The sequence below is a fragment of the Bos grunniens genome, chromosome X (genome assembly GCF_055505025.1).
Source record: "Bos grunniens cultivar Pamir isolate PY7600 chromosome X, Bosgru_T2T1.0, whole genome shotgun sequence".
In the NCBI taxonomy this organism is placed as follows: Eukaryota; Metazoa; Chordata; class Mammalia; order Artiodactyla; family Bovidae; genus Bos; species Bos grunniens.
In genome coordinates, this window is record NC_141194.1 from 25,889,628 (window position 1) to 25,913,754 (window position 24,127).

Here is a 24,127-nt window from a genome sequence, read left to right on the forward strand (position 1 = left end):
CTCTACTAGGTGAGTCAATCTGGGTTCTCCAAGAAGCACACGTCAAGACAAGATCTGAAGTGCACAAAATCTTTTGGAGAACTGCATGTGAAAGATCAAGTGTGACTGAGTGAGAGAAGTCAAGGGAAGACTTCAGGCCTCAGTGTAGACCTAACATCTGTAAGGTGGAAGGAAGAGGAAGGAGAATCCAGTAAGAGCCTTAGACTGGAGCTCAGTTGTGGGAGGGTCTTGGCCATGCTGTCACAAACCCAGCAGGCGCTGCATCCCAGAGGGGTCTCACCTCTGTCAGAAGTGGCCCATTTCAAGCATACCTCTTATCTCCTCAAAAGCATTTTTCTAGAAATTATCTTCAATCTAGCCTACTTCATCAGTTTTTCTCTCTTCATCAGATCATTCTGATCAGCACACAAACCTGCTGCATGATCTCTCATCTCATAAAAATGCCCCCTGATGCTTTTTCCCAGAGTAGATATGACCCCATTTCTATGCTCTCTGTGGCAGCAAAACTTTTCCCAAAAAATTGCCTGTGCTTACCGCTCCTCTAATTTCTTCTTAGAACTAATTCATTTGATTTTACACCTCCACCACTCCAAGAAGAACATATCTATCAAGTTCTTACCAGCAACCTCTAATATCTCTAAAACCAATGGACAGTTCTCAGTCCTTATCTCAGCTGATCTATCCGAACAGATGTTTTCTTCACTTTTTTCTTCTGCATGTTGTTGTGCAGGTGCTAAGTTGTGTTGATTCTTTGAGACCCCATGGACTGCAGCATGCCAGGCTTCTCTGTTCTTCACTATCTCCCAGAATTTGCTCAAACTCATGCCCATTAAGTCGGTGATGCCTTCTTCATCATAGATATATATAAAGGCTGAGGCATCTTAAAGTAATAGATTTATAGATCAATAGTTATAGAATAGTAGCAATTTCACATGGCTAAACTGTGTGTGTATATATATATGTGAGCTTCCCTGGTGGCTCAGATGGTAAAGCGTCTGCCTGCAGTGCCGGAGACCTGGGTTCAATCCCTGGGTCGGGAAGATCCCATGGAGAAGGAAATAGCAACCCAATCCAGTACTCTTGCCTGGAAAAATCCCAGAGGAGCCTGGTAGGCTACAGTCCATGGGGTTGCAAAGAGTCGGACATGACTGAGCGACTTCTCTTCTTATATGTGTGTGTGTGTGTGTGTGTGTGATATACATATATGTATGTATTTGGGTATGTGTTGTTATGTGTGTGTGTAATTGCAAAATAACTATATGAGTTTTAATATTAACAATAAATCTAATAAATAAAATTTTAAGATGACTTTGATATTATTTTTGTCTTTGGAATATAACTCATCAAGGTTATTCAGTCAAAGTACAATGTTTTAAAGTTACTTGAAATAATATAATTCCTCTCCCTGGGATTATGCCACCAACTTGATACACAGGTCATTTCTTTCAATTTCATATATATTTTTAAACTTTTTGATACAATTTTTTGTTTTTAAATTTACATGGTTCCTTGCTTACACTGTTGGTGGGAATGTAAACTAGTACAGCCACTATGGAGAAGAGTGTGCTGCTGCTGTTGCTGCTAAGTCCCTTCAGTTGTGTCCGACTCTGTGAGACCCCATAGACGGCCTCCTACCAGGCTCCTCTGTTCCTGGGATTCTCCAGGCAAGAACACTGGAGTGGGTTGCCATTTCCTTCTCCAATGCATGAAAATGAAAAGTGAAAGTGAAGTCGCTCAGTTGTGTCCGACTCTTAGTGACCTCATGGACTGCAGCCTACCAGGCTCCTCCATCAATGGGATTTTCCAGGCAAGAGTACTGGAGTGGGGTGCCATTGCCTTCTCTGGGAGAACAGTGTGGAGATTCCTTAAAAAACTGGAAATAGAACTTCCATATCACCCAGCAATCCCACTGCTGGGCATACACACTGAGGAAACCAGAATTGAAAGAGACACGTGTACCCCAATGTTCATCACAGCACTGTTTACAATAGCCAGGACATGGAAGCAACCTAGATGTCTGTCGGCAGACAAATGGATAAGAAAGCTGTGGTACATATACACAATGGAATATTACTCAGCTATTAAAAAGAATGCATTTGAATCAGTTCTAATGAGGTGGATGAAACTGAAGCCTATTATACAGAGTGAAGTAAGTTAGAAAGAAAAACACCAATACAGTAAATTAATGCATATATATGGAATTTAGAAAGATGGTAATGATGACCCTAAATGCGAGACAGCAAAAGAGACACAGATGTAAAGAACAGTCTTTTGGATTCTGTGGGAGAAAGCTAGGGTGGGATGATTTGAGAGAATAGCATTGAGACATGTATATTTTATATGAAATAGATCGCCAGTCCAGGTTCAATGCATGAGACAGGGTGCTCAGGGCTGGTGCACTGGGATGACCCTGAGGGATGGGATGGGGAGGGAGGTGGGAGTGGGTTTCAGGATGGGGAACACATGTACACCCATGGATGATTCATGTCAATGTATGGCAAAAACCACTACAATATTGTAAAGCAAATAGCCTCCAATTAAAATAAATAAATTAATTTAAAATAAATAAATAAAAAAGAAAGTGAGCCCAAGTTCAAAAAAAATAAATTTACATGGTTCCTAGGTTAAATTATAAAATGTTGCATATTCAGAGAGGTCTAGTTTCCATTTCAGTCTCCTCTTTTCCCTTTTACAGTAATATTAATTGCTTATAAAACAAAATTTTATTTTTGAGAATATAAGTGGATAAATATCCATATTTCATTCAATTTCTTATAAAACATGTAATTAGTAAACGTTCTCTTCTGATCTTTCCTTCTCTTTTTCCTTCCTTCGTTTCTCTCTTTCATGCAACATCTTACAAATAATTCAACAGAAATATTTTGCAGTCAAATTTTCTCAACCCCTCTCACCCCCATCTCTCCACACTGCTACAGAGCAATTGCATAGATGCCCCACATTTATTCAAACAGTGCACATTTGATGGACTTTAGAGTGATTTTGGTCTCTTTCTCTTACATCAAGCTAGTGCTCAGTCACTCAGTCATGTCCATCTCTTTGTGATGCCATGGACTGTAGCCTGCCAGAGTCCTCTGTCCACAGACTTCTCCAGGCAAAAACACTGGAGTGGGTTGCCATTTCCTTCTCCAGAGCATCTTCCTGACCCAGGGATTGAACCCGCATCTCCTCTTGGCAAGTGGATTCCTTACCACTAAGCCACTGGGGAAGCCCATTGTTTGTGTTCTAATCTCTTCTTATAAGGACACCAGTCATTTCATTAGGGCACGTCCATATGACCTCATTTACCTTAATTATCTCTTTAAAGGTCCTATTTCCAATACAGTCAAATTCTGAGGTACTCGGGGTTATGACTTTAGCATATGAATTGTGAGGGAACACAATTCAGTCCGTAACACAAAGGGTTAGTCTCACCAATATGTGCTGTGCTTAATCACTCAGTTGTGCCCAACTCTTTGTGATCCTGTGGACTGTATGGAGCCCACCAGGCTCCTCTGTCCATGGGGATTCTCTAGGCAAGAATACTAGAGTGGGTTGCTTTGCCCTCTTCCGGGGGATCTTCCCAACCCAGGGTCAAACCCAGGTCTCCTGCATTGCAGGTGGATTCTTTACCATATGAGCCACCAGGGAAGCCCAAGAATACTGGTGTGGGTAGCCTATCTTTCTCCGGGGGAATTTCCGGACCCAGGAATTGAACCAAGATCTCCTGCATTGCAGGGGATTCTTTACTAGCTGAACTACCAGGGAAGCCCCTCACCAATATATATACATATATGTGTGTGTGTATGTACCCTTAAGAATTCACAGAACATCCAGTTTTCTCTCCCCTTTATATGGTCTCAGGTAACCATTGCCAAACTCCACCCTCAGGCCAAATCCAAGGGGCCTTATTAGAATACAGCCACACCCATTTGTTTAGATATTGTCTACAGTAGAATAGTTAAGATAGAGGCTACATGGCCTATAATGCCTAAAATATTTACTACCCAGTCTTTTATAGAAAAAGTTTGCCAACATGTGGTCTAGGGTACTGACTGGAAGTGATAGGCTTACTAGGGGAATAAGAGTTGGAGGGATGGGCCAGGCTGTATGATGGATAGGATGATCATACATCCAAATATGCTTGGGACAGTGGCAGCTTACAACTATCATTCCAACATACTTAGTAACAGCATACATTTTTTGACCCTCAACAAACTGGAAAATTCTTAAGAAATGGGAACTAGATATGACTAGACCACCTTACCTGTCTCCTGAGAAACCTGTATGCAGGTCAAGAAGCAACAGTTAGAACTGGACATGGAAACATTTAGAACTGGACTGGTTCAAAATTGGGAAAGGAGTACATCAAGGCTGTATTTTATTTAGCTTATATGCAGAGTACATCGTGTGAAATGCTGGACAGGATGAATCTCAAGCTGGAATCAAGATTGCCAGGAGAAATATCAACAACCTCAGATATGCAGATGATACCACTGTAATGGCAGAAAGTGAAGAGGAATAAAGAGCCTCTTGATGAGAGTGAAAGAGGAGAGTGAATGAAAAAGCTGGCTTGAAACTCAACATTCAAAACACTAAGATCATGCCATTAGGTCCCATCATTTCATGGCAAATAGATGGGGGGAAAGTGGAAACTGTGACAGATTTTATTTTCATGGGCTCCAAAATTACTGCAGACTGTGACTGCAGCCATGAAATCAAGACTCTTGCTCCTTGGAAGAAAAGCTATGACAAATCGAGACAGCATATTAAGAATCAGAGACATCACTTTGCCAACAAAGGTCCATCTAGTCAAAGCTATGGTTCTTCCAGTAGTCATAAATGGATGTGAGAGTTGGACCATAAAGAAGGCTGAGGGCCAAGAAATGATGCTTTCGAATAGTGGTGCTGAAGAAGACTCCTGAGAGTCCCTTGGACTGCAAGGAGATCAAACTAATCAATCCTAAAGGAAATCAACCCTGAATATTCATTGGAAGGACTGATGCTAAAGCTGAAGCTCCAATACTTTGGCCACCTGAAATGAAGAGCCAACTCACTGGAAAAGACCTTGATGCTGGGCAAGATGGAAGGCAAAAGGAGAAGTGGGTGGAAGAGAATGAGATGGTTAGAGAGCATCACTGACTCAATGGACATGAATTTGAGCAAACTCTGGGAAACAGTGGAGGACAGAGGAGCCTGGCAAGCTGCAGTCCATGGGGTCAAAAAGAGTCGGACACAAGCGAGCGACTGAACAACAAGAATGGTCACTGTCATGGGTTGAACTTTGACCCCCCCCAAAATACATGCTGAAGTACTTATCCTGAGTACCTGTGAATGTGACCTTAGTTGGAAATAAGGTCTTTGCAGGTATATTGAAGTTAAGATGAGGTTATTAGCATATGCCCTAATCCAACATAACTGTGTCCATATAAGAAAAAAAAATTGGACACAGAAACACACAGAGAAGAAAACACCATATAAAGACACACAGACACAGAAGGAAGATGGTCATGTGACAACAGAAACAGAGATTGGAGTGATGCATGTACACGTCAAGGAGTGCTGAAGAGTGCCAAATTCTGCCAAACATCCAAATACTTAGTAGCTCACAAACACCCTATTCTTGCAAATTCATAAAGTTATAACCCTCTGCCTTTTTTGTTTCTTTGACAAGAAGTCTGCATGAAAGATTCACCTGAGGCACATAAACTACATTTAGTGGCCAGGTTCAGCTAACTTTGGGAAAGACCACAAACTCTTTGTTGAACCCAAGTGTGCTAAACAGAACCCTAGATAAAGATGGATGTTCAGAGGGTTTTTCATGCTCATGCAGGGTCAGAGGCATCAGTTCATTCTTTCCAACCAGTGTCTACATATTGAAATACCATTCTTTTCACAGTGAAAAATAATCTCCAATAGCTAATATGCAAATTATTCAACCTTCTTGCATTGCTCTGATATGAGACAACTGAAGCCAAAACAGGAAAGCATACTCTAATTAATCTGTTCCAATGCTAATTTACCACACCTGAAGTATGAATGCTTAATTAGGGCATTTCAAAGTTAACCAATAGTATAGGATTAAATATCACTTTCCAGGCAAAGCTATTTGAAAGTCAACTAGAGACAATATAGTAGGTGTGAACTAAGGATGGAAGAGGGTGGTTTTTTCCTACTGACCTCAATTCTCTGAAAGCAGGGCAGAGGAACAGGCTTAAACTGTCATTTCATCGATCTAGGTGAAACTCAAATGCCTGATAGGCTCTGATGTTTGTCACAGTTATGGGAACCATCCCTCTGAGTGTGTTTATGAGGTCCTACCTGAAAGCGGGGGCTCAGCACCTTCCGATTCCAATAGTAGCTTGTGGATAGTGTACATGCAGTAATCATTTTTGGATTTTCAAAACTGGTGCTGCTGATTTCTGCCCACTATGTGTATGCATGTTTGTATATATATATTGTATGTATGAAGTTAGGTGTATTTGTGTGTGGTGGACTTTTGTGCAATCATACTAACAGAAATAACTATTTTGAACCTTCCCCTATCTTTTGCTCCTGAAAATAGGAATCTTTGAAAATATAAAAAATTATATTTCATACCATATCAGACATAACTTGATATGTGATCATTTTATTAATTTATCTCTACTACTACAGCATGCTGTGAAATTTCCACACTCCATTTAACTACCATAGGCATCTATTCTCATGTAAATAACTCCCAGGATATCTAACTTTCTTTGATGATTTACCCCACTTTGAAACTAATTATTATACATACTTAATTGTGAGATTTAGTTATATGAAAAAAGACGACTTGCCTGATTTTAATTCAGGACTTGTATCACCTGAATTATTATAATTCAGTACAGAGAAATGTCCTCTATCACATCTGATACAATAAAGCGATTATTACTGGGTATCAGTTTACTGTTGGGTTGCCCACTGAATATCTAGACAGAATTTAAGGAACATCTTTAAATGGTGAGTGTTTGATTTTAATTTGGGGATTTTAGGTGGGACCAACTTACAGCAACAACTCTTATGGGAATGATTTTAAGTTCCAGAAGGCAGACATATTTCCAGGAGAGAGGAAATTACACTTTTAGCATGGTGGCCTCAGGGGAGATGGCAAGATGTTGAAGAAGCAATGGAGTATAATGGGAAAAAACCTCAGAGCGAGAATTAAAGACCTTCACTGCTATTTATTAACTGTTTAACCTTAGGCAATTCACTTGGCTTCTTTGAGACTGAGCTTCCTTTTATTTAAGGATGGGGCAATGATACCTTATGAAGCTCACAGGATTGTTGTGAGGTCCAATGAGATAATATATGTAACATCAGTTCCATTCCTTCTCTGCTATTTCCTCCATGTTTCCAGCTCAATGTTCAACTCTTAATGATCACTCAGTCATTCTCCCTCCTTATCTTGCAGGAATGAAAAGGTGGAGCTTAATTCACACACACATACACAAGGAAAAGAAAGACCAGATTTTGAGCATCCTTCCACAAAAGTATCTGAATTTTTTCTTTTTTACTCATTAGATTACTGATTTATTATAAGAGGATATAACTGAGAAACAGCCAGATAGAAGAGATGCACAGGGCAAGGTAGGGGAAAAGGGCTCAAGCATCCATCCCTCATAGCTCAATCAGTAAAGAATCTGCCTACAATGCAGGAGACCTGGGTTCGACTCCTAGGTCAGGAAGATACCCTGGAGAAGGCAATGGCAACCCACTCCTGTGTTCTTGCTTGGAAAATCCCATGGACAAAGGAACCTGGTGGGCTGCAGTCCACGAGGTCGCTAAGAGTTGGACATGACTGAGCGACTTCACTTTCCACTTTTCACTTTCATGCATTGGAGAAGGAAACAGCAACCCATTCCAGTGTTCTTGCCTGGAAAATCCCAGGGACGGGGGAGCCTGATGGGCTGCCATCTATGGGGTCGCACAGAGTCAGACATGACTGAGGCAACTTAGCAGCAGCAGCAGCAGCAGCATAGTGGTAGGTTCCTCACATTTTGCCGGGAAAGGGGCCATCTCTTCTGGGACAAGCATGGGCCTCAAATCATACCACAAAGGAGTCATGAACTCCAAAGCCGTGCTCTCACCTTGGGCATATAGAAGCCAGCCATTTAAATTTTCATTTACTTATTTATTTTTATTTTAAAGCAATGTTCAAAAGTCAGGATTTTAAAAAAAATTCCATGGATCAAGTGTTCCAGGAATTCCAGGAGTCAGGAAACTTTTTCTTTTAAGGGCCACAGAGTAAGTACTTGAGGCTTTGTGGGCCATAGGATCCCTGTCACAACTGTCCCCTTAAGCATGGTAGTGCCAAAGCAGCCATGGACAATATGGAAACAGATGGACATGACTGTGTTCCATTTAAAGTTTATTTACAAAAACAGGCTGTGAGCTGCATTTGGCCAATAGGTCACAGTTTTCTGACACCTATAGCATTCCATCTACTCTTATTCCTTTTTCTACCCTTAGGTACACAAAAAGTAGACATTTTCAAGGGACAAAATATATTGAACAGCATTAGTTCCCACTTCGCCTTTGGCCCCAAATAATGTACAGAATACAGAATCGGAGAAGGCAATGGCACCCCACTCCAGTACTCTTGCCTGGAAAATCCATGGATGGAGGAGCCTGGTAGGCTGCGGTCCATGGGGTCGCTAAGAGTCAGACATGACTGAGCGACTTCACTTTCACTTTTCACTTTCATGCATTGGAGAAGGAAATGGCAACCCACTCCAGTGTTCTTGTCTGGAGAATCCCAGGGACGGGGAAGCCTGGTGGGCTGCCATCTATGGGGTCGCACAGAGTCGGACACGACTGAAGCGACTTAGCAGCAGCAGCATACAGAATTTTCTTGGCCTTGTCTTCACTATGTTCAGCCTCTAAGGCAAGCATGATACCCAGGAGCTCTCCTACAACCAAATTAAATAATGATCAGGGACAAATGCTAACAAATCCTTTCATCTACTTTGGCTGAGTGAAAGCTCAGGATCTCAGATGCAGGGTAGGGAGCACTTGTAAAACTCTGCTTGGAAACGTGGTGGCTCCATTCTTCCTGTGGCTAAAATGAAGTTCTTGACAACTGTGTGCTTCCTGTGCCTTTGAAACCTGAGTGTTCAGTGCACCAGGACTTAGGGAGAACCAACTGCCTGCAGAATGTACAGGAATACAAAATAAGAGACACATTCCCTCAAGGATCCAACAGCCTAGTTGGGGAAGCAGAACACACACAGAAGAAAAATACTAAACAACCCACAAAGCCAAATGTCAGATTAGTACCTCTTTGTAAAATATGGGCTGACAGCATCAGTGCTGAAGAAGACTCTACAGAGGAATGGTCAGTTAGGTAAGACATTTTGGAGGAACCAAGGCAGAGTGAAAATTTTCCCCTTCCTCTAATTCCTGCCAAAACAAGAGAAAAATCTTTCAGGAGAAAGGAATACCAATTTCCTTTGCTGACAATGCTTCCCCTTAAGTCCAAGGGTAGTAAGAACTCCGAAGTGCAGAAAAAGAGGTAAGATATCGGGATCAATAGTAATGTCTAGGTACAAACAGGTTTATTTCAAATTTCATATATATTTGAATTTAATACAGTTGGATCAAAAAACTGGTGGGTTGGTCAACACACAAAAACCTATTTAATCCCCAAATCCCACACATCCCATGTGTTGACAGTCAGTCTGCATTTTAATATCTACGTTAGATTATGAAATTCTAGAAACTGTATTTGAAATATAACTTGAAACTTTTTCTTCACATTGTGTGTTTTTAATATTACATTGAGTCAAATGGGTATAAATACAAAATTTCCAGGTATAAACTTTGAATAAAAAATATATTGAGAGATTCATAACTTCTATGACGTTTGGATATTAAAACTTCATATTTTACTGGCTTGCTTTCTATAATAAAGAATGGCCCTTTTCATTCTTTTTATGGATATTAGAAGATGCAACCTATCATATATAGGGTGGATAAACAGCAAGCTCCTACTGTACAGCAGAGGGAACTATATTCAATTTCCTATGATAAACCATAATTGAAAAGAATATTAAAAAAGAATGTCTACATGAGTATAACTGAGTCGATTGGCACAACATTTGTAAATTAACTAGACTTCAATTAAAAGAATGATCCTTTTCTCGAACTTTTCCCAACTATGACATTTGACTATGCCATCTGAGTGTTTTTTTGCTAAGAAACTGCCCGATGTAGAGTGCAATTTAACATCCAGGATATGTGTGGATGGGTTAAACTCTCTGAGAGGCCTCTGCATCCTTGCATCAATCTGATAGAGGGAACAAACAAGCTCTTGGTTTTCTAGAATGTTCCCAAAGTTGATTTTGAACTTGTCCTCTATCCAACCAATAATTTATAGCATTGTCTACACTTGATGTTGACTGAAAATGTATTAGAGCTCTCCTAGATTGCTGTGTCTTCCTCCTGTACAATTTGCATGTAAGATATGGTAGGAACACACACAAGGACTGAGGCCTGAGACTTTACTGATTTTACAGGTTGGGTTGAGTTATTTTTGTGCCTGCTGACTAATAAATTTTGGTTCACAAATGTTTGAAGTCTCTTGAACTCATCTTCAAACTTTTTTCAAAAATGTGCTGTAGTAAAATATATAAAATAAAAAATTCATCATTTTTAATTATACAATTCAGCAGCATTAATCACATTCACAATGCTATGTAACCATCACCACTATCTATTACCAGAGCTTTTTAATCATCCCAAAGAGAAATACTGTAACCATTAAATAACAACTCCCCTGACTCCTCCCCCATTCCCTGGTAACTTCTATTCTACTTTCTGTCTCTTTGAATTTGCATATTCTAGGTACCTCATATAAGTGGAATTATACAATATTTGTCCTTCTGTGTCTGGTTTATTTCAGTTAGCATACTCTTTTCAAGATTTATCTATGTTGTAACATGCATCAGAATTCCATTTCTTTTATGACTGAATAATATCCCATTGTATTTATATACCACATTTTTTTATCCATCCATCTGTTGAAGGACACGGTTGTTTCTACCTTTTGGCTACTGTGAATGTGCTACAGTGAATACTGGTGTAAAGGTATCAAACTTGCTTATACAGTAAACTTCCTAATAGTGAGATGATGAGGGAAGCCTGTTGCCTTTACCACCCCCTTTAACTAATGGTTGCCACAAATATCTACCTTAATATAACTTAAAGTTGAGTATGATCAAATGGACTTGGATCAGACCATAATACTAAGTTTCTTCATTTGTTAAATGGTGATACTAATAGTACCCAATTCGTAGACTGTTAGGACGATTAAATGAGTTAATTCCCATAAAGTGCTTAGAAATCTATCAGTCATAGTATAAGCATTGAAGAAATACAGTGTCACTCTCCTTCATCTTTTAAGGACACATTATCTTGCTGCTACTGTAATTGTAATTTACCGCCTACATTTAACATTCTGCCCTAACCTCTAATATGTTCTTGTTTCAAAGTCATCCACCTCCTCAATCAAAACTCTCCTCCCAAGTAGCCGATCTTATCAAGATAAGGAGTGAGACTTCATTGACTCATTCAACCCTGAAATATAAATTACTGACACCCTAACCATGGACATCTATATGATGCATACCTTTTGCATCTCAGGCTCCTCCCAGACTTGTGGGGGAAAAAACACAAAGATGCAACATTTCCAGTAGTTACTTCAGTATTTCCCTTTACCATACTTTCAAAAATGACAATCCAGCTTAAAATTCATGACTTCCCCTCAAGAATAAGAGAATTTAAAGATTCTTATAGAATGTTTAGTGGTCAGGGGAGTGATAAACATCTGAACCAAAATCTTTAAAATGGGCAAATCTAAATTGACATTTCTCCAAAGAAGACATACAGATGGCCAAAAAGTACATGAAGAGATGTTTAACATCACTAATTATTAGAGGAACGTACATCAAAACTACAATGAAAAGCTCTTAGAGGAAAACATAGGCAGAACATTCTCTAACATAAACCACAGCCAGACCCTCTATGACTCACCTCCTAGAATGATGGAAATAAAAACAAAAATAAACAAATGGGACCTAATTAAACTTAAAAGTTTTTGCACAATGAAGGAAAACTATAAGCAAGGTGAAAAAAACAACCTTCAAAATGGGAGAAATTAATAGCAAATGAAACAACTAACAAAGAATTAATCTCCAAAATATACAAGCAGCTCATGCAACTCAATCCCAGAAAAACAAACAACCCAATCAAAAAGTGGGCAGATGACCTAAATAGACATTTCTCCAAAGAAGACATAGAGATAAACACATGAAAAGATGCTTAACATTGCTCATTATTAGAGAAATGCAAATAAAAACTACAATGAAGTGTCATCTCACACCAGGCAGAATGGCCATCATCAAAATGTCCAAAAACAATAAATGCTGGAGAGGGTGTGGAGAAAAGGGAACCCTCCTACACTACTGATGGGAATGCAACCTGATACAGCCACAATGGAGAACAGTATGGAGAGTCTTTAAAAAAACTAGGAATAAAACTACCATATGAACCAGCAATCCCACTACTGGGTATATATCCTGAGGAAACCAGAATTGAAAAAGACACATGTACCCCAATGTTCCTTGCAGTACTATTTACAATAGCTAGGATGGAGAAGCCTGGTAGGCTGCAGTCCATGGGGTCGCTGAGGGTTGGACATGACTGAGGGACTTCACTTTCATTTTTCACTTTCATGCACTGGAGAAGGAAATGGCAACCCACTCCAGTGTTCTTGCCTGGAGAATCCCAGGGATGGAGGAGCCTGGTGGGCTGCCATCTGTGGGGTCACATAGAGTCGGACATGACTGAAGCGACTTAGCAGCAGCAGCAGGACACAGAAATGACCTAGTTGTCCATGAATAGATGAATGGATATGGAAGTTGTGGTACATATACACAATGGAATACTACTCAGCCATAAAAAGGAACGAATTTGAGTCAGTTCTAATGAGGTGGACGAACCTAAAGCCTATGATACAAAGTGAAGTAAGTCAGAAAGAGAAAGACAAATATCATATATTAACACATATATATGGAATCTAGAAAGATAGAGTACTGACGATCCTACCTGCATGGCAGCAAAGGAGACACAGACATTTTGGACACAGTTGGGGAAGGAGAGTGTGGGATGATATGAGAGAATAGCATCAAAACATATATGTCATTACATGTAAAACAGATAGCCAGTGGGAGTTCAATGTACCCAAACCCAGTGCTCTGTGACAAGCTAGATGGGACGGGGAGGGAGCTGGGAGGGGGGTTTAAGAGGGAGGGGACATAATGCCAATTCATGTTGATGTATGGCAAAATCCATCACAATATTGTAAAAGAATTATCCTCTCATTAAAAAAAACCTACATGAGGTTTCACCCCACTTTGGTCAGAATGGTCATTATCAAAAAGTCTACAAATAATAAATGATGGAGAGAGTGTAGAGAAAAAGGAACATTCCTACACTGCTGATGGGAATGTAAATTGGTACATTATGGAAGTTCCTTAAAACACTAAAACAGAGCTACCATATGATCCAGCAATTCCACTACTGGGCATGAATCTGGAGAAAACTAATTTGAAAAGAGACATGCACCCCAATGTTCTTTGAAGCACTCTTTACAACAGCCAGGGCATGGAAGCAACCTAAACATCTGCTGACAGAGGAATGGATAAAGAAGATGAGGTATATATATACAACGGAATATTACTCAGCCAGAAAAAGGAATGAAATGATGCCATTTGCAGCAACATGGATGGACTTAGAGACTATGATACTAAGTTACATAAGACAGAGGAAGAAAAAAATATCATAGGACATCACTTATATGTGAAATCTAAAAAAATGTATTTATTTACAAAATAGAAATAAACTCACAGACATAGATAACAAACTTACAGTTACCAAAGGGGAAACGTTGAAGGGAGGGCTAAATTAGGAGTTAGAGATTGATATATACACACTATTATATATAAAAGATAATCAACAAGGACATAGCACAGGGAATTCTCAATATTCCATACAAACCTACATGGGAAAAGAATCTGAAATAGAATGGATATATGTATATGTTTAACTGATTCACTTTGCTATATACCTGAAACTAATATAACATTGTAAATGAACTATACTCCAATATAAAACAAAAATTAAATTAAGAAAACCAACAACAAAAAGATTTGTTTTTACTAAAATCTGATAAATATTTATTGCCTCAAGTGAGATTCAGTTATCTACATACTTTTAAATAAGATTTAAAGTGGGTTCAATAAATCCTTTTTTTTTTTTAACTAGCTAGTGGGTGCTATAGAGTAATAGATATGAAACTTCATGAGTCTGATCAACTTTTTCAAGCATTATAAATATTATTATCAGTTAATCTGTTAACAGTTCTGTGCTACATTCCTTCAGAGAGTGAAGATGTGGATGAATGTGGCTAAAGTATTAGCATTTGGCGTTGTAAATCAGGAGACCTGGATTCTACTGTAGTAAACCATTAGCTAGCTGTTTAAACTTTTGGGGAACTTGGTTTCTATAAAAATGAGTGATTTGGATGATCACAAATGTCCCTTCTTATTAAAAAGATCTACACGAAACAATCAGGTTGGATCCTGTATGATGAAAGCTGTGAATAGAGATAAGGATTTAGAAGCCACCATCCTGACCACAAGAAACAGTGATTAGCTATGTAACAGTGGATGAGATGGTTGGATGGCATCATCGACACAATGCACATGAGTTCGAGCAAACTCTGGGAGATAGTGAAGGACAGGGAAGCCCAGGGTGCTGCAGTCCATGATGTCACAAAGAGTTGGACATGACTTAGTGACTGAACAACACTGAGAATATGTACTACTTGAATATCACATCATATTGTCAAGGATTGACTTCTCTGTTTTTCCATTTTCTATATTCTCTATCTTAGCTTCTCTACTTTTCTATAAGTTTCTTAAAGGGAGGGATTTTGCTGTCTTCCTTCTTGTTTATCCCAGCCCCTAGCACAGAGCCTTACACATAAGACATTCTTGAGTGTGTAAAGGTCATGATTGGTTTTCTTGGGAGTTCGTGCCCACTGTGATCCTACATTAAACAAATATGTGCAATCACCATTAGGGACAAAAGAAATAGCAACCACAAAACAAAATATGCAGAGTGGCTGAGATCTGTGTATTTAGTGCAGGAAACTTCTCGCTTTGATCTTACCTTGGAGAAGCTTCAGACCAAAGGCTCTCTGTCATGAGCCTGGCAAATTGGTGTTAAGCTGTGAAGTGCTGTGATTACTGTAAACTCAAATGTATTTCTTTCTGTATTATTTCAGAAAAAGTAGATATGTACGAAAAACCAAAAAGATTTGATAACCACAAGTTTCTAATCTTTAGATGAGGCCCATTGGTCACACCATAATGTCCTTCCATCTATCTGTCCCTCTATATACAGAATTTTTAATACTGTCTCCATAAAATACTCTTAAATAATATAAAGCAAGTCAGAAATTTGTCTTGAAATAACTGACGACTCATCTCTTCAAGTTTTGCAAGGACATATTTATACTTGGCACAGACTATAAATAACAGCTGGTAATTTTGCCACAACCATTTTTCACTCACTTCTACTTTTTCCCACATTTATTCTTATTCCCATATTCAGTCTCATTTAAACTCAAGTACCAGTTTAGAGTTTGCACCGGATTGTGCCTAGTGACTTGTTCTGTGCTTTAAATCCTTTTTCTAACACATGATAAAAGGAGTTATATATGGCTACTTTCATAAAATTAATATTTTATAAGAACATAATGCTCTTAGGCAGAGATACTGATAATTTGCAGTAAACTGAAGGAATAGATTTGGGACCTGTAGACTCAAAGAAATGACAGAAGCTCTAGTTTTAGCAAAGTAACTTCCAAAATAACCACAAAGTCTGTAGAGAAGAACAAACAAAAAACGTTTACCATGCTTTGGAAACTCGCTGTCCTATGAAATGAACAGAAAAAAGTAAAAATTAAATAGGAGAGCCTGGAGTCTGGGAGGAGTACATCAACAAAGTATGAGCTAGGAGTGAAGGAGTAAAGGAAAAATCAGGGTAAATGCTATTAAGGAAATCTGGGGGCAATTTCATGTAAAAAGGGATATTTAAGTAGGAGGCAAAGGCATCCCTGCCGCTGCTGCTGCTGCTGCTAACTCTCTTCAGTCGTGTCTGACTCTTTGCGACCCCATGGACTGCAGCCCACCAGGCTCCTCTGTCCATGGGATTCTCCAGGCATGAATACTGGGGTGGGTTGCCTAGAGAAGATCTCCAGGGGATCTTCTCCAGCCAAGGATGCAACCCAGGTCTCTCATATCTACCTGCATTGGCAGGTAGGTTCTTTACCACTAGTGCCACCTGGGAAGTCCAGGCATCCCAGAGGGCTGCAAAAGCCTTGGTTATGCAATCATGGCATTTCGTTCCTCTCCTTCTGCATCCTCCACCCCTAGCTCATTCCTATCCAGGTATCCCAGGACACTGTTTCTCTAATATCTGCAATACATGTGCATTATTTCATTATGGTTATCGTCACAATATTTGTCTCCTTTATGAGTCTATCTTATCTTATATCTCTATGAGGGCAGGAACCAGGTCTTTTTGTTTTGTACACCCCAAACCTAGCCTAAGTCAAACAGTCAATAAATAAATATTACAACAAGAGCTGGAGTATCAGGTTAATGTGAAAAATGGTTTGAGATATAGAAATTGATGACATAAGTCTAGAAGTCTTTGAATACTAGTCTAAGATTGACCTTATTCCAACAACAATACAAAGATATACTAATAGCTTCTGTTGATGTACCAGAAGCTTTACATAAGTAATCTCATTTAGTCCTCACAACTACTGTGTTAGCTGGGCACTGTTATCTCCATTTTGCAGGTTCTGAAACCAAGGTTAGGGAGGTGAAGGTTAACCAAGGTCACTGAGGACCTATTATGTGGCAGGTGCCCCTCTGATGCTGCACTGAGACACAAAGAAAAACCAGGTCCTCATACTCCCTGAGCTTATGCTTTGGTCGAGTGAGACTGACTTTAAACGAAACCACCAAAAATAAGAAAATTTATAAATGAGGATAAGTGCCCTAAAGGAGAATAAAACAAGCTGATGTGCTTGGGAGTGACTGGGGGTGAGGCAGAAGAGCCTGCCTTACTCAATGGCTCATGATAACCCCAATATTACATTCTGGTCTTATGTTACTCAGAAGTGATCAAATATTAATTTTGGAAGGAAAGCTAGTGGTAATGCAAAGGATTTTTACACAACAGTATTGATTAGGAGACAATAATTTTTTTTCCAAAATAAAGATTAAGAAAGTGAATGGGGAGGAGTAATAACTGTAAGAGAAACCACTGATAGGTTTTATAAAGAGTAAAACTGATTTGAGATAAAAAATGTGGAGGAGGGTGGAGACGATGATGGTAATGTGATGATACTGGTGATAATAACAATAATGATACATCTTGAACATTTACTCAGTACATGTCCAAGTTTACACAGTTCTCTTAGATGGAAAGGTAATTTTTAGTCACTCAGAATATTTTTCAAAGTGTTGGACTCTCACCACAAGGTATCCAAGATGATTTGGGGTGATATTTAAATAATTTAAATTGCAGTGGAAAAGCCATTAAAGAATGTAACTAACACATAGGGGAAAATGCTATTTCCATTTTAAGTCTCTTTCAATCCCTCTAATTATGTCAAGAGAAATTCTCAATTTGAGCTATTTGAGCTACTTTGACTTAACACCTCTCTAACATTTGCTAATCTCCTTTTTTAAACAAAGAGTGAGCAGGCCTTATGTTCAGAGCCTTCAGCAGCCAGCAGTATCTAGCTGAAATTCAGAAGTTTTTTTCATTGTATTTATTTTTACATTTACCCTCTATTTATGGTCAATGATACTAGTTTACCATTTATGGTAGTGACATGCTTTTATCATGCATGCATTTAAGTAAAAGAATGAGCGGATATACAGAAAAATATTAAGAGCATTGTAGCTAATTTTACTATGAAGCAAAAATGTTGAAGGTGATAGAAGACTGGAGTTTGACAATACTACAGTAAATGACGAAAGCTACCTTGGCTTGGATGAAAGCTCAGAGGTTTGGAGTCACATTTATAGAAAAGATTTTGGGGTCACTTAGGAATTCCCAAAAGATGAGTTAGTAGGTCATAGACCATGACAGATTCTGATTTATGCATATTCGGTTTTAGGTGACAGGGAAATATCCTCAAGCATTCTGGCACTCAGTGGCCATTCAAGACAAAAGCTTCAGCCTAGATCTGGATGGTTTCTAGGTTTAGAAATCATATGAATTTTCTATTGCTGCATAACAACTTACTGCAAATTTAGTGGTTTGAAATGACACATACTTTTACCTCACAGTTCTGATCATCACAAGTCCAGGTGGATTTTTCTGCAGGGGGGCTCAGAAGGCCTAAGTCAATGTTGGGCTCTTTTCTGGAGACTCTAGGGAAGAATCCACTTCCAGCATCATTCCTGTTGTGGGCAGAATACAATTCCTTGAGGTTATATGACTGAAATCCCTGTTTTCTTGCTGGCTGTTGGCCAGGCATTGTTCTCAGCAACCAGAGACCTCTCTTAGATCCTTGGCCTGTGGCCACGTCCATCTCAAGAGAAACTCCCTCACAAGAATCCCTCTCTCATTTCTCATCTTTCTGATATCTGCACTGCTCCCAGCCAGAGAAAACTCTGCCTTTAAGGGGCCAATGTGATAAGATTAGGTCTACCAAGATAATCTCTCTATATTAAAGTCATCTCATTAATAACCTAATCATGTCTGTAAAATTTCATTTGATTGCCATGTAACCTAACAGCATCACAGGAGTAACATGAGGAGATAACAGATATTAAGAGGAGGGACTTCACTGGTGGTCCAGTGGGTAAGACTTCATACTTCCACTACAGGGGGCATGGATTCTATCCATGGTCAGGGAACTAAGATCCCATGTGTCATGGGGTATGGCCAAAAAACAAATAAAACAAAGATAAGAGGAGGCATCTTATAATTCTGCTTACCACAGAAGTCATCTGTATACTCATACATCCATGTATTCATTTATTAATTCAGCAAACATTCACTGAGTACCTATTATACTACCAAGCACTTTGATAGTCATTTGTGTATTGTACCATGGAATCATGTTCCTTATACCTATGCTGTGGAACATAACATTCAAACACTTTTTGCCAAGGGGATGTGAACAGGGCCCTTGAGAGTATCTGCTGTCATCCACCCCTTGCACCATTCAGTTCCACTTGTGTCCACATTAAGTTTATTCTGCCTTGGCACTGCTTCTTCAGCCAGTCATTATTTCTTTTAAAAAATTCAGAATAAAGTCTTTTTAAACACAAGCATCATACCACTATGGGTGATCTTGAAGCCAGAAGCAAGATTTTTCATTTCCTACATCTAACAGCCATTCCTGATTCTCATCACTCTGGCCAGCACTTGTGCTGGTCTAGGTTTCTTGCCCTGTGGAAACTGGGGTCCTGGTTACCTTGTCCTTTTCAGGCCATGATTGAGGCAATTGCCTGTTCAAGGTTATCAGCAGGCAGAGAAGCACCAAAGGCCACTCCAGTGAGTCTCTTGAGTTCCAGAAACAAATACTTCCCTATGCTTGGGTTAGAAAAATCCAAACGAACTTTCTGGCCAACCCAATATTATGTAAGGGAATGGCAACCCACTCCAGTATTCTTGCCTGGAAAATCCCATGGACAGAGGAGCCTGCCAGGCTAGGGGCTATGGGATCGCAAAGAATCGGACTCGACTGAGCACACACACACATGAATATTATGTAGCAACAATCCTATCTGCTCATACTCATCAGGGTCAATCAGTCAGGACCATATAGTAAATCCTCTTTTTGCTTGATGACCTACTGATATGAAGAACTCAACATAGTCACTCTCAGTACCTTTAACTTTAGCTTTAGTGGCACTTCACTTTGTCCTCTGGTAGATTCCACCACCACCCTCTGGAGCTACAATTTCTAGTTCAACTTAACCTAAATATGGATGAATGGGAAGTATAAATTCCCCAAGTGGGCCCTTGAGACTAATAATGAGAAAGTTAATTCCTAATTCCACTTTTTTGTTCCCAAATCTGTATATTCTATGAAGAATACAGTAACCTATATAATGGCTGTTGGTTCACACATTTCTTGAATCTTGAACAGTGTCCCAAACTTATAAACTCTCATCTCTAAGCTCCCCTTAAGCCATTTAAACATGAAAATAGACCAGGTAACAAGGCATATGGGAGGACCAGGGAATCCCAGGGACCCGTGCATGCAGCTCCCAATTTCACCTTTCAGGAAGGTGAATCCCTGTGTATAAGGCTATGTTATGGCATTCTATCGATATAATAGTAAATAAGACACTCTGTGAACTTTCAGGTACTAGTGTCAGCATTACTATCACAGGCAGGGAAGCCAAAGCCATACCAGAAACACATGCCAAATTCAGTAAGAACAGATATCTGCTTCATCTTAAGTGGAGGGTATACAGTGGTCTGAATAAAGAGATCAGGTACTGATCCCTGGAAACTGTGTTACAGTGTATGGGGGAAAGTCTTTGTGGATGTGATTAAATGAAGGATCTTGCCATGGGGCTATTACCCTGAATTATTCCAGTTGGTCCTAAACCCTTTCAATCATGTGTGGTAAGAGAGGGGACAGAGGGTCTCTGCCACACAGAGAAGAAGGCAGTGGGACCAAAGTAGCAGACTGGAGTGATGTGGCCACCCACCAAGGAATGCTGCTGCTGCTGCTAAGTCGCTTCAGTCGTGTCTGACTCTGTGCAACCCCAGAGACGGCAGCCCACCAGGCTCCCCCGTCCCTGGGATTCTCCTGGCAAGAATTCTGGAGTGGGTTGCCATTTCCTTCTCCAATGCATGAAAGTGAAAAGTGAAAGTGAAATCGCTCAGTCATGTCCAACTCTTAGCAACCCCATGGACCACAGCCTACCAGGCTCCTCTGTCCATGGGATTTTCCAGGCAAGAGTACTAGAGTGGGGTGCCATTGCCTTCTCCGACCAAGGAATGCTAGCAGCCACCAAAAGCTGAGAGAGACAAGGAAAGGATTTCCCTCTAAAGCCTCAGGAGGGAGCAGTACCCTGCCATTACGTTAAATTTGGCTAGGTGATTTCCGATTTTTGGCCTTCAGAACTCTGAGGGAATAAATTTCTATTGTCCTAAGGTACCAAGTTTGGGGTTATTTGTTACAACAGCCATAAGAAACTAATACAAGGATTCAATGTAATCTACTTGTCATCAGCGGTTATTCTCCTTTAAAGATGGTCCTCCACTGAGGGTTCATCATCGTTCTCTGCCGCCGACAGGCTGGATGTGCAGGCGTGGCAGTAGATAGACCAGCTTGGGTGTGAGAGGCCCGTGCTGCTATACCCACGTGCAACCTGCATCCTGCCCACATGGCTACGTCATTCGGGGAATCATCATGCCATAAGGAATCCACTAGGGTGCTAAGGACAGAGGTTGCTGATGTCCACTGGACAATCATCCTGTTCCCTTTCTAATGCAGTGCCTTTTCTGTGCTGAATGATATTCAATAGGCATTGACATTCAAAACAAAGATTCACAGACTTTACATCTGACCACTCCCAGAGATACAGCCACATGCCTTCTCATCTGACTTCTGATCTTTGTTTTTCCCATCACGCTCCTTCAAAGAGCATCAGACAACAAGCCAAGTCATTTACCACTGCCAAGGATTCCAAATAGTCTTAGCTGAGGCCTAATAGCCCACCACACAAGTTGATGAGCAGGTGTACCACCCAAAGCTCTGGGGTATTTTCACCATCACCTCTGTCATTTAAGGCCACCCCTCAGTAGGGCTTGATGTATTCATTTCTGCTTTCACTAACACGTTGAGCCACACATGTACCAGAACAGAATTTTAACTCTTTCATCAGTTCATCACCGGGAAGATTCTAGAGAGTCATAGGTGAAAGCTCAGGGATAAATGTCAGCACAGAGGTGGGCATGGAGGTTTGGACTATTTGTTTATGTAACATACAGCTACTTCCTAGAAATGTCATGCACTAAAGAATTCTCTGGCTTTCCAAAATCCATTTAACAATGCTCAATTCTTAAAGTAAGTCAGAAAGAGAAAGACAAATACCATACGATATCACTTATATGTGGAATCTAAAATATGACACAAATGAAGTGAAGTGATGGGATTCTCCAGGCCAGAATACTAATGAACCTATCTACAAAACACAGACTCATGGACATAGAGAACAGACTGGTGGTTGCCAAGGAGGAGGGGGTTGGGGAAGGTATGAAATGGGAGACTGGGGTTAGCAGATATAAGTTTTTATATGTGGAATGGATAAACAAGGTCCTACTGTATAGCACAGAAAACCATAGTCAATATCCTATGGTAAACCATGATGGAAAAGCATATTAAAAAAAGAAAATGTATATATACATATAACTGAATCACTTTTCTGTACAGCAGAAATTTACACAACATTGTAAAACAACCATACTTCAATTTAAAAAAAAATAAAACACCAAAACTGACTTCTCTAAGTTTTTTAATGATAGTCAATACTCTGCCAAGGTATTCCCAGCCACCTCACCAGGGGACTTCCAGGCACCGAATGAGACATGGGTTTGATCCCTGGGTTGGGAAGATCCCCTGGAGGAGGAAATGGCAGTATTCTTGCCTGGTAAATCCCATGGACAGAAGAGCCTGGTGGGCCACAGTCCATAGGGTCACAAAGAGTTGGACACGACTGATTTAGCATGCACGCACACCCGTCTTTGCCAGGACTTTAAATTCTGATTCAGGAGAGTACCCCGATAAAATCTCTACCAGCTTTAAGTTCCGTGACTCTCATCCCAGTTCAGCACCCACAGCATGTTTCTCAGATATGTTTTCCCATTTCCTACTGGTATATATCTTCCCAGTAGAGCCAGAACGGAAGTCCCCAGTGCAGGCCATGCTGAGACTTGACCGGTTATTGGTAGAAGCAATGAGGGTAAAAGAGAGCAGATCTATTGCTTCAAGGTTTTTCAAGGGCCTGTTTTCAAAAGCCTCCAGCCCGGCTTCCCATTGTGGTCCGGTGGTTAAGAATCTACCTTGCAATGCAGGGGACACTGGTTCCATACCTGGTCCAGGAAGATCCCACATGCCACAGGGCAACTACTGTAGCCCACAAGCCACAGAGCCCATTCTCTGCAACAAGAGAAGCCACTGCAGTGAGAAGCCCACGCAACTAGAGAGTAGCCCCCACTCACCACAGCTAGAGAAAACCCACGCACAGGAACAATGACCTAGCACTGCTGCTGCTGCTAAGTTGCTTCAGTCGTGTCCGACTCTGTGCAACCCCATAGACGGCAGCCCACCAGGCTCCCCCATCCCTGGGATTCTCCAGGCAAGAACACTGGAGTGGGTTGCCATTTCCTTCTCCAATGCATGAAAGTGAAAAGTGAGAAGTGAAGTCCCTCAGTCGTGTCCGACTCTCAGCAACCCCATGGACTGTAGCCCACCAGGCTCCTCCATCCATGGGATTTTCCAGGCAAGAGTACTGGAGTGGGGTGACCTAGCACAGCTATAAATAAATAAATATATTTTTTAAAAAGTCCCCATCCCACTTCTGAGCATTCCTCTTTCCCCATCAGGGCTTACCTTTAGCCTAGGATTTGCTGGAGCTGCTTATTCTGCCTTCTTTCTAACTACCTCCCTTTTAAAACCAGATCTTGGTAGCGATTCTCAGCACCTTCTGCCCTCTGGTTCTAGGATATGAGAATCTCCTTAATGGCCGCCGAGGAGCATTCTGACTTCCACACTACATTTGGAGAGCTGGTTGACCTCAGCTCGCAATTTTCCTTCTTCAGGGCTCCAATCACAGTTAACAACAGCCAGCTGAATCCAATCCTTATCATCGCCTTTCATTCCCACAGTATCCCTGGGGCACTGGAGCTAATGCAGCTATAGTCCGTCCCAGTTTAACTACACCTGAAAGTCGTTGTAATCATGATGCTACAACAGGCCAAGACCCATCAG

At 40.4% G+C, this 24,127-nt stretch overlaps 1 long non-coding RNA gene across 30 annotated transcripts in view; it reads right to left on the bottom strand.

The window, feature by feature from the left end:
* The window catches only part of LOC147340006 (uncharacterized), a 384,986-nt gene extending 360,977 nt beyond the window's left edge, over positions 1-24,009 (bottom strand). For 11 of the 30 annotated variants that reach the window (XR_015159244.1, XR_015159259.1, XR_015159258.1 and 8 more), the window contains exons 1-2: positions 23,750-24,006; positions 18,443-18,569 (exon numbers count right to left, since the gene is read on the bottom strand). This is a non-coding gene — a long non-coding RNA (uncharacterized LOC147340006). Of the gene's footprint in view, positions 1-8,131; positions 8,931-8,951; positions 9,168-9,297; positions 9,421-18,442; positions 18,570-23,749 lie in introns of those variants that run through there. The other 19 variants (XR_015159252.1, XR_015159254.1, XR_015159255.1 and 16 more) reach the window with 14 other exon arrangements.
* Positions 24,010-24,127: the final 118 nt, after the last annotated feature.